Source organism: Pholcus phalangioides, unplaced genomic scaffold, assembly GCF_987345545.1.
Source record: "Pholcus phalangioides strain wild (caught in Gottingen) unplaced genomic scaffold, Ppha-v1.0 ptg000014l_1, whole genome shotgun sequence".
NCBI lineage: Eukaryota > Metazoa > Arthropoda > Arachnida > Araneae > Pholcidae > Pholcus > Pholcus phalangioides.
This window is the reverse complement of record NW_028301607.1, coordinates 8,146,566-8,158,908: the sequence shown is the minus strand read 5'-3', so window position 1 is coordinate 8,158,908 and position 12,343 is coordinate 8,146,566.

Sequence of the window (12,343 nt, the reverse complement as noted above, 5' to 3'; positions counted from 1 at the left end):
ATTTTGTGAAAATTGTAAATAGATCTAATTGTCATGCGTAACGGTTAAAGTAAACGTGATTGGAGGGGCATCGAAGTCATTTATGTGTTTAGGGCATTCATGTGGGTTAATCCGGCCCATGCCTTGTCCAGTACCTGATGCCGAATATCGGGAATCCCCGTGCGAACGCGACCGTTTCTTCTAGTGCCTTCACATCCTCACCGAGTGTCAAGACGATTGCACAACACAAGAGCTCGCCAAGCAGTACGATCGTACGAGCCATTGTAGAATATACAGTAACTCAAGTACGATTCGCTTTGGTGCGTTTTTCGCTATTCTATAGAGATACAGCTTTTAGCGCGACCCATTTCGGTATTTTTGATTCCCTCGATGGCACTCTAGAAAATAAGGAAGACCTCGAACTGATACCAGTTATATAAAATTTCCGGGCAAATTAACAAATTACGATGACCAACGACCGCTGGACAGTCGGTAAATCAATGGAAAAGATCGCATGCACCTTATATGTTCCTCCTTTGACCCATTGTAAGTCGTTTTCCACACCAAGGGATGCTTTGAATCAATAATTAGTACGGAGTTTCGCTTACAATTATCAACATTTTCAGCGATAATTGTTGATATCCCGTCTCTTTCATGATCATAATTTTCCGCATTTTTCGCGATAAAATATGGTCAATTCTAATCATAATGAAATTCCTTATCTGATATTGCATCTGATTATGTTTTTCATATTAGAGTCTTATAAAAAGTCCACAGTTACCACAAGATTTCATGGAATCTTCCATGCCGTTTAACTAAAATTATCATAGTAGAGAATAATCTTACTCACTAGACACAGCCCAGACTTGTAGCTTCTTCAGTCCCGAAGAAGTCCTGAGAAGGCCGTTGAGGCATTCGGAGGATAGATCGGCCCTGTACACTTCCTTCATAACAACCGGCAGCACTTTCCTGAATACTTTGTTCAGTAGGTCTTTTATTCCCTTGTCCAATACCTGATACTTATGCCTGATATCGGGAACCCCCGTTTGAACGATGACCGTTTCTTCGAGTGTCTTCACATCCCCACCAAGCGTCACGACGAATGCACAGCACGAGAGCACGCCAAGCAGTACGATTGCACGAGCCATTGTACACCGTACAGTAATTTAAGTAATTTTAGATTTGAGTAAGAGCCTCTTTAGTGTGTTCTTTTCTTTAAGAAATGGTATGAAGATACAGCTTTTAGTGAAACATTTCGGTAGTTATAAACCCCACGATGTCACTCCAGAAAAGAACAAAAAATCTCGAACTGATACCAGTTATATAAAATTTCCGGACAAATTCACAAATTACGATGACCAACGACTATTGGGTATTCGGTCAGCCAATCGTAAAGATCATATATAGCCCTAGGCCTTATGTTACAATGGGTCAAAGAAACGGCCTTGAATGACGTAGTCGAAATGTGTTACTTCAAACATTAAGATGCGAAAGTCACTGTCAATTTCTCATTAGTTATTCAAACAAGAAGTGAAAAATAAAGGTTAAAAGGAAAAAAAGTCACAGAAAATGGATGCCCGGTGGTCACGTTCAACCACTCACGCTTCGTCACGGCACAAAAAAAGGGCCCCGAGAGGAAAAAAAAAGGCTCTCTACACTCAACATAATGGTAGAGAGAGAGAGAGAGAGCATTTTCAAGCATCATTTTCGATATTGATTATTACTGATATCGATATATAACTAGCTTTCCTACTGTACAATGTTTATTAATGCGAGAGAATCGGGGGGAAAATAGCACCATTATCCAGGAAGATGCGTCTGAAGAAAAATTATGTAGATTATGGTAATTGAAAAACTTATATAAAGGTATGTATTGTAGTCTTCCTGAAGGAAAGTTTCAAGGGCGATTGTGAACTGATAAGTCGTCACTATTACAAGTCGCCAATAATGCAAGAAACATTATAGCGGGAGATTAGCTTAACCGAAGTTGATCGTATCACCTACCAATCGCACTGCAGTAAAAAACGAAAAATATTGATGGCGTTCTCTCTTTTTTTGTCTGTCTTTTTCGCCGGGATTACATTACAAAAGTTTGACAAAAGACCTTTTACAAAACTTGGAGATAAGACAACTAATAAATCTATTGATTACATTCGTTCCAATGTTAACTGATGCACTTGGTTGCAATTCAAGTTTTATAAAATACTAGCTATAATACCCGGCGTTGCCCGGGTTTTCTTCAATGAGGCTTTTTTGGATCACGTGATATCTCCCTCTCTTTTTCTTGAGGGACATACAAACCGTGTCCAAGTTAACCAATATGGCGACCTGCGCGAAATAAACAAATCTAGATTTACACAGAAACGTAGAAATGAATATATTTTTTTTCATTTTTTAAGGGGCGCTAGGTATTTCGACCCCCCCCCCTGAACTTCAAGTTATCCATTTGTCTGTTCCAGCTTCCAAAAATCCTTAGTTAAAGCTGTGGAATTTTTTCGATGCCCTTTTCACGGGCTCATAACTAATTTTAAAATATCCTAACCCACATGAATTTATGCAAATAAATATCAAAAGAGACAATATGGAGACATTAATTTTCATACTTGAGAAGATATAAATGAAATCAATGACATTGCTCGAATATCCAACTCAAAAGTATAGGTTTGGCTAATTACTTCGTATTTAATCTCCTGGGCTTCGTATATCTCTAAGCGAACTGAATATTTCAAAAATCAAGAATTCAATACAATTTTTAAAATTATTGATGGGGCGGAAAATCCCACTAATTTCCGCATTTCTACAGTAAAATCGATAATTTTAGCACTGATTTCTATGAGGATCACCCTTTTCCTGACTCTCAAAGCGATGCTGATGATGATTATGATGTCTAAAGCCTCATTACTGAGAGTATACTGAAAATGTGGCAAACCATTATAAAGGCATAAACTGTTATACATATACTAACAGGATTAAAGAAGTGACAAACCGTTGTAAAGGCATATACACGTCTGAAACGCATTGCTAGAGAACCACGGTAACCAAAGTAAACGTTCGGAAAGTGATTGTTGAGGCCCAAAAACCATTGTTGCCGGACAGTTTTTTGCCCGTTTGGGGCATTTGCCCTGGGCTGACGAAATTTTAAAGTAGCCTATCGTTCAACTCGGGTCCCATTTGGTCTATATGCAAAATTTGGCGACGATCGATCTAAAATTGTAGATTTGTATAGAGAACATACACACACACACACAGAAAATCAATTTTATATATATAGATTTTTTTATCCATCGTTTATTAGCCACTGACATGATTTCCCACCTTCTAGGGGTCACTCTTTTGGTCCCTCTCTCTCTAGGTCAAGCTTTTAATCATTCACATGCTTGCAGACTTTAAAGCAATGTTTTAGTCACTCCCTGAACTGATCCTCATTCTCTAGACCACTCTTTTGGTCCCGCATATTCTTGCTCAATCTCTAGGTCACTCTTTTTCTTGTTTACTCACCTGGGCCGTCTTTTGGTCATTTCCATGCTTGCAAGCTGTGTTCATCACTCTCGTGCTTGAGTACTGCCTTCGTCACTCTCACATTTGCAAGCTGCTTTCGTCACTCTCGTACTTGAGTACTGCTTTGGTCACTCTCACGTTTGCACACGTTTTGATCACTCTCGTGCCTGCACACTCTATAGGCACACTCTCTAGGTTGCTTACTGACCTTTTTTTTTTTTTCATTTTTGCTTACTGACCCGGTTCCTCTTTTGTCCACTCATATGCTTGCACACTATTTCGGTCACTCACATGCTTGTACACCATTTTGATGACTTGCACGGTGTTTTGGTCATTCTCGCGCTTGCATATGTTTTGAACTTTTATCTCATCAACCACGCAATCGTTGGTCATAAAAAAAAAGAGTCTCGGTCACCCTTACCAATTTCGATTTGGAGTCATTCAAGTATTACGTCAGCATCGATTGGGGGTGGGGGGGGGGGGACTTTCGGAACTTATTGGGCACCTGAACCAACATTCTTCCTCTTGATAAGTCCCATACAGAGGCACTTTTGTAATCTCTAAATGTTTCACGGATTCTTCAAGCGCTCAGGAAATGTGTCCGGGCTGCTTAAGTGCTCTAGAACTGTGCCACATGTAAAGGGATCTCTAAATGGTCCACGGATCGTTTAAGTGTTCTGGAACTGTGTCGGGGGGCATTCAAGTGATCATTGAATGTGAAAGTGATCTTTGAGGTCTTCTTCCGTAATCTGAAAATGTGCCAGGGGAAACTTAAATGCTCTGGAATTGTGCCACGGGTTATTTAAGCGATTTGTAAAAAAATGTGCCGCTTAGTTCATTTTTTTAAAATTAGGTTTGAGGGGAGCCAGCCACATCAGATTACTTTCAGGGCCACATTTGGTCCGCGGGTCAAGGGTTTATCATATATTTATCATATATGGCTTAAAGGGTGGGTCGCAATGAATTTATTAAAGATAAATTTTGAGTTCATAGCCTTCAAATAGCATTGAAATTAACAGAAATTGATTATAATAGCATATAAAGTTATTTTCTTTGGAAATTTTAATTATTTTAAATATTTTTTGCATTAAAAAAAATATTTTGCACGAGTACCCTATGCCCCACCCCTTCCGCGTACGTTTCTGATCCCACCAATATGCGTTAGGAGGTAGGGGGCAGTGCAGGGGGGTCAGAGTTTTGCTGACTTTTGCTGACGGGGGGGGGGTCAAAAATGTCTAAAAATTTGCTGTCGTAATACTTGAACTGCCCCTTTCAGAAAGACAGGTCATTTGCCCTCACCTCCTGATCTTTTAACATCGCAAGTAAATCCTTCATCTAAATTATTATCAGACAGATTATCCTTAACTCTGACAGAAAAACGTCATTCATCCCACTTTTTCCTATTATAATATGCGACAGTTGGTGAAAAATGACAAGAAACAAGTTTCATCCGAGACATTTTTTAGTTGCTTCCCGGATTTCTACTTACACCGTGGAGAATAACTACGTTTCCAATTAATCTTCATTTCTGTGGATAATAATTTAGAGTTATTAATAGTTCTAGAGCACTTAATAATCATTTCTGTGGATAATTGGATGTGGAGTTCGTTTCCAGTAAGCACGCGAAAAAAAGTTCTACTTTAATTATGAATTCATTTGATCATTTTTGTCGCACCATTGGCAATTTTCTGCATACGAGGGCTAATTAGACCGAGACCTACAATTTAATGCCGATTCCGAACGGCAGGATTGTTTTTTACGCTCATCGAGAGGTTGATACGCTAACCCCTCGATGGGGGGGGGGGGGGGACTACCTGCGGTAGCAATTCTTCCTGCGGTCATGTCGCCGTTTCGGTTGTACTTCTGTGTCAGAAAAGTTTTCTGACAAGGACGAACCGGGTATCGAACTCGCGACACCTCTAAACATTCTTTGGTACTTTAGGTGAGTATATTATCGATCTGGGCTACCGCGCCCCCTAATGGATTCATAAATACGAACGAATGCATTAATTTGAGATGTAAGACAGAAAATTAACACCCAGGGCCGTAACTAGGCTGAGGCAACCGGGGGTACTGCCCCCAGGGCTCCAAACCGAATAGGTGGGATAACGAAAATATCTTCGTTAAAGATTAGCGATGTCTGCAAAATTTATGTATCGAATCCACCGAACGTACAGGCATATTAAAAGGTTGGGCAACATACAGGGTGTCCTGTAAGTGCTAATGCGGCCTTTATTAAGGCAATCACAATGAAATCAAGGCAATTATTTTCCGGCTCGTGATTATGAACTTACTCCAAATTGGGAATTTCTAGTGCCATTTTCATCGGCGTGGACATGGCCGTAGTGTTCCTTGTCGGGGCTACGGGCAGACTTTTCCTTGGGGGGGGGGGGGTCCTCCTTGAAAAGATTATTACTATGCAAAATAAGTATAAAATTTTTACGCCCTTCCCCCATTCGGTTTGGGGCCCTGGGGTAGTGCCCCGGTTACCGCAGCCTAGTTACGTCCCCGGACGTGAACTCTTTCTATCTAAATATTCTAATATCTAAAATCTAAATATTTATACGATTCCCCTTGTCCTCTGATTTCCAATTAGGAAGTTGTTGCCCTATATCTCCTGAGGCCAATAGAAAAAAAATTCAATGTTTCTAAGTGCGATATTAAGAATAGGAGAAAATTATTCCTCTATGATCAACGTTTCACCAGTAAAATGCAGCAACGGGGATTACGGAATCACCCTTGTATGTAGGCGTATTATTTCAGGCAAGACAGCAATTGATTTCTGAGTCGGATTCTAGGTGACCTTTTTACATTACAGTTGGCTGAAATGCAGACTATTTCTTCAGCGTTGATTTAATTGTTTCTTCTGCAGCTGTAACCGTTTTACTGCATGGTAGAGAAACACTTTATATGGAAACGATTAGATTACACACAAACTAATTTTAGATACCGAAAACGAAAGCGAAAGTTCACCGAGTTGAAGTTCATTTCGAATTTCACGTGGTGTTCTTAATTGTACGATGAGAATTGTGTCAAAACCTAGACCGCAGAGTATATTTTGCGGCGTCAATCAACCTTCGACACTATTGGTTGTCAATTAAGGTCACTGGGGATCGATACTGGTTGTTTATGCATCGAAGAGACCTTCTCTTCCGTAAGCGTTTCAATATTATTTGAACGAATGAGCAATTTCAGTGTCCGTTCGCCGCGAAATTTTTTCCGAATCGCACAGTTTCCTTGGCACTTCAAGTTTTGCACCATTAAGACCAGATCTTGCTGAAGTTGTTGTCGACTAATTTTGCTATTCTTTCGCTATCGTGGTCGGCTGTGGAGGGCAGTGGAGTTCGAGTTCAACAAAACTGCCCAACACTGTGGACGGAGGCTTTGTTTCTTCGCTTCCCGTCACAGTCGAGGCGCCGTATATATATTTTTGTATGCGGTGTGTATTTAGACCATTCTCAAATCTCTCCCACTTCAACATGCCAGCTTCTTCTTCTTCTTTCTTGCCCACAAGTCTTTTCCACACTTCTTTCGAAATCCCAGGCTGCGGTCTCCGGCCCTTATGCGCCACTGGGCGCACGTGCAATTTTTCTCCCTCGTCATTGGATTCAGTCACCCATTTTTGTCAAGTGGCTTGTACGTTGTATCGAGTTGATGGCTGTCTTCATGGGGAGAACGACGCGAGTGATTCGAAACTTGCGAGCACGGGGTAAGGGGAGCCACCACTATAAATGTTTGCCAACTTTTCCGACACAACTCTGCCTCTTTTGAGGTAACGGTAGTAAGGTGCTTTGCATCAGTCCGGAGTTGTGAGCGGTTCTATCTATCTATCTATCTATCACTGTCGGGGACGATCGTGGTATCGTTGATAGATCGTGCAGCGGACCACTATTGCTGTTTTCGTGGAAGCACAAAAGAATGAATGACAGGGCTTCGGCCCTGAAATGACCATACTACACATTCTTCAGTTATATCCCATGAAAGACTTCTAACCGTACTCCACAAGGAGACGTACAGCTTTTACGCAGAGGGACCCCCACGAGTCTATTTGCTAGTAAGTCATTCTTACAGGAAGGTGAGGCCGACAAACATCTTGGGTTAGTATCCAGTTGTAGGATTTAAGGGGTTCTGGTTTTTACTCAGTTTCTGTCCGGATAATATTGGTGGCCCAGGAGGCAACCTCTCATCGTTTCAAGTTACCCTGGTTATAATAGGTAAATCCAATTTATATCGAAAGCCTCTCCATGGTAAGCAGTCAGAGGCTGGCAACATTTACAATTCACGCATATTACGTACAGGTCAATAATCTACTGATTTATTTTGGCTTCCAGAGCTAAAAAGCCAGATGTCAGCACTTATACAGGGTATCCTGTAAGTGCTAGCACGGCCTTTATCTCATTAACCGTCCGTCGTAGAATTATGATTCCGATTTCAAATCAAAAGTGCTCAACAGGCGTTCGAAAATCACCCTGTACCAGTTTTGGAAGTGAAAATACAGTGTGTAACAAAATGAAAAATCTAAATATTTATGTGGTCCCCTGTTCTCTAAATTCTAATTAGAAAGTAGTTGCCCTGACACCCAAAAAACTGTGTCCAAGTGCAATATCCGCAGAGATATTCCAATTCGATAAACGGAAGAAATTTGGGAAATAACAGCGTTAAATGCTGGTGAAACGGTTTTTCCGCATTTATATTGCTGTTGTTTCCCAAATTTCCTCCTTTCATCGAATTCGAATATCTCTGCGGATATTGCACTTGGAAACACGAATTGGAATCAGCAGAAACAGGGAAACAACTTTCTAATTGGAAGTTAGAGAAGGGGGGGGGACCACATAAATATTAGACTTTTTATTTTGTTACTGTATTTTCACTCGTAAAACTGGTACAGTGTGATTTTTTAACGCCTGTTGACCATTTTTTGAGAGAAAAATCAGTGTTATATACCATTTCTCAAGTTTTATAGATGGCAAAAAATAGCAATATGATTATCTAGTATCATTTCACACGTATATCCAAAATATGTAAATTTTGCAAGACATTCGAAATTACATACCATATAACAAAAAAAAAACTAGACGCGATGGCCATTTTTTGAGGTCAGATCTGGAATCAGCAATCAAACATTAAATAAGAACAGTCACATTTTTCCATGTTAAGAAAACCGTGTTGACTATATAGTGTGATTACACAAAATACAAAAACTTCACACAAAGATAATATTGCATACAACGTAACCGCAACACAAAAATCTTCTGAAGTCGGTAACAGGCGAAAGAAAAATATCCAGATGTCGAGGAAGCTCATGATACAATTTCAGAAAATCTGTTTACAGCACAGCATTTACCAATATGAGTATTGAATGACTTGACGGCAAATAAGCAATTGGATCTTGTATTTGGCACTTGATAGCAGGGCCGCAGCTAGGGGGGAGCAGGCGGGTCTCGGGCCCCAGGGCTCTAGACCCGAGGAGGCGCAAATTTCATTCTGAAACCTCTCCTTCAAGATTACAAGGGGGCGTCAAAATGCGTGCTTGCCCCGGGTGACCAAGCATCTAGTTGCGGCCCTGCTTGATAGTAAAACATATTTCGTTAAGAATGGATAAGCAATCCATAGTTACTCAACAATTTCTTCAAAAAAAAAAAAAAAAATAATAATAATAATGAGCAATAATCTCTGCGTTTTTGTAAACTAATGACATTGAAACTGTTGCAGATAAAATATTGTTATAAGGACCATGTTGTTTGGAACATAAATGTTCGGCAAATTGCCGAAGTTAAGAGAAAGCTTAATAATGGGCTGAGAAAAATAAACTATCTCACTCCCTCTCTCTCTACTGTACCACCGCCTGAGGGCAATTTGCTGAGGTTGAGGGAGGCTACCGATGCCTCTACTTCAGCGCCTCACGCCACAGTGCGTGAAGTAAAGAAGGTAGGCTCGTGGCTCCAGTGGTGTACACGGTAGCACACTTGCTGAGTTTGCGAGAGGACTGGGCTGGAGTCCCGGTGGTGACTAGATGACTTTTCTTTTTGAGTTCACCTCTGCATAATATTCAGAATATGATATATATGTCTATTTCCTCGATGCATTTGGATGAGAGAAGAAAGCTGTCTCTCTCTCTCTCTCTCTACCGTGACATCTGGTGGTAATTTTCTGAAGTTAAGGGAAGGCTACTAATGCCTCCACTTCAGCGCTTCACGCTACAGTGTGTGAAGCAAGGAAGACAGGGTCGTGTCTCCAGTGGTGTAGATGGTAGCATGCTTGCCCGGTTTGCAAGAGGGCCTGGGTCCATGTCCCGGCAAAGATCGGATGACCTTTCCCTTTGCGAGTTCACCTTGGCAATAATATCCAGAAAATGTGCATTTCTTCGATGTATTGGGCTGACGGAAAGAAAAGAGAAGCGGTTTCACTCTCATCTCAAATATCCATCTCGTCCCAGACACGGATATTCAGTGTCTACTTATTCGATAATCACCAAACACAATTTGAAGATGCTTATCTCTAAAAGCTGGTCTATGGTCGGACACTTTTGAATGTCATTTAATTTTCCTTTTAAAAAAAAGAAACGTCTGTACGAAAAAAAATAAATTGAAAAAATGTCCGCCAAATGTTTAATTTGGTGATCAAGGAGAAAAATGAACACGCGCGCGCGTGTGTGTGTGTGATATTTGATAGGTGTTCAGGGATGATCTCTACAGGAAAATACATAATTTAGTTCGCGCGACGTGGAGAGAACAATGGCCAATTATTACCCGGATGATGTGCGCATGTGATATGATAATGTGAATTTCATTACAGTATTTTTTTACGAGAGTGAAAAAATATTGTAATAATCGTAACATAGTCATCTTCAGCCTTATTAGGGATAACGTTAGCTCTTGTAAGGGATTTGGTTTTAGTTATTGAAGAGATCCCGTTGGACTTGTAAAAAGTGACGTGTTCAGAGCACGACATTGACTTGATGGATGTCTGACTTAGTTATACTGTTCAGAATATAAAGCCACACAGCGTTCGTTATAACGATCCTCGGCGTTCCACGGAAAATTGACGTTGTATCGAGAGCGTGAAAAGAAACTCATTAAATTTAGCTCGAAAATTTTTATCTTCGGACGGAATAAAGAAATTATACAGGGTGTCAGCAACGGGTATAATTGTAATTAAATTGTAAATTAAGGTATAATTTTTATTAAATTATACCATCCAATATTCACAAATTTCTATGAGGGATAGGGTACGCCTAAACTACTCGGAATCACGCAGCAATGCATGGTTGGAAACGCTTCCTTGATGTAGTAGGGTAACAGAAAACACCAGAAGTGAAAGGATACCACGTAAGTGAACATGCGTTTCAATAATAAATACGTAAAACGATTGTAAGTTGCCAGTCTCTGCAGATGCAGCTCCACATTTATCTGCTAGTGTTTATAATTTAACTTGATTTATTTGACTAAACCGATTGAATTATCTTAAATTGTGTTTCAGATAAGTGGCCACATTTAAAAATATTTGAATCAATATTTTGATCAAATTTTTCAACATGAGGAAACACAAGTCGATTCAACGATGACTAGTGATGATTTCTAAAATTACCGATTAAAAATAGCATAATCATCCCCCCCTTATGCCAGAAACATGAATGTGCAAATTTTCACTTTTTGGTTTATCGGCTGGTTGGATCTCTTATTTTGCTAAGTTCTGCCAGAAACGCAAATGCGTATCCCCTATTGAAAATCATTTTACAAAACATTTTAGGACAACAGCTTTCGTAGAGTAACATTCAAAAGTCGTTTTCCAAGTTCATGAAATTTGCACATTCATGTTTCTCTCAAAGGAGGTCGATATTAAAATAGCTTCACACAAGCGCGGATGGCCTTTATTTCTTAATCCATTTCTAAATTTGTTTAAGCCCATTCAGTGAATAGATGCGTGAAATGAATAGAATGCATTTTTATAACATCAATTGATATTTTATAGTTAACACTACGTTTGCTATGAATGAATAGCATTTGAAACACCTCGATCAAAATTCAATTAATCGGTCGATTAATCGATTAAAATGTTTTGATTAACCAGTTAAAAACTTTAATCGATTCCCAGCCCTACAAAAAATGTATAAACATTTACTGAAAAATTCAAGTGAAATACAAGAGATTAATTCAGCTTTCATGAATGAAGTGTTTATGGAATAGGTGACGAAAAATGAATAACCTTCAATTCTTCTTACTTCATACATGTATACAAACCCCCATTTTTCAGAATTTTATTTCATAAAACGCATCTTATCTAGTATTGTATCCGCATAGAGATTTCCAATTATCTATCACTATTAGCGTGATTACATATTCGCATTGCAATCTTCGCATCCAGCTGTTAAAGACTTTAAAAGAGAAGGAAAAAGGAAAAATTCCTTGCCGAAATTATTTTAGAAGCATTTCTCTCCATGAGGGAGAGCGAAAAATGAGGAGGTGTAATCATGAATTTTCATGAGATGTTCCCATCTTTTCTATGCATTGTTCCCGAGATGAAAATTGCCGGTTACATTTTAAGGCTTAGAAGAAAATCCAACATTAGGCCTTTCCAAGCAACTTAATTTCCATTTACAAGCGGTTTAACAATGACTGTATCCACTGAATCAGATGCCAGCTGGATACTTACAATCCACTCACCAGCGGGATGTCTGACTCGTTAATGTTCAGCACAGTTTACTTTTTTGTTTTCGATGTCCTTCCCGTTGAGGTATATGGGGAAGGTTCTTTGGACATGCAATCCTCAGCCGTGATATTTCAACTATGATCCTAAGCCACAACTATGGTCCAAACACCCGTGCTCACTAAAACATCGATAATCGAAATGCTAACAATATCTAGTG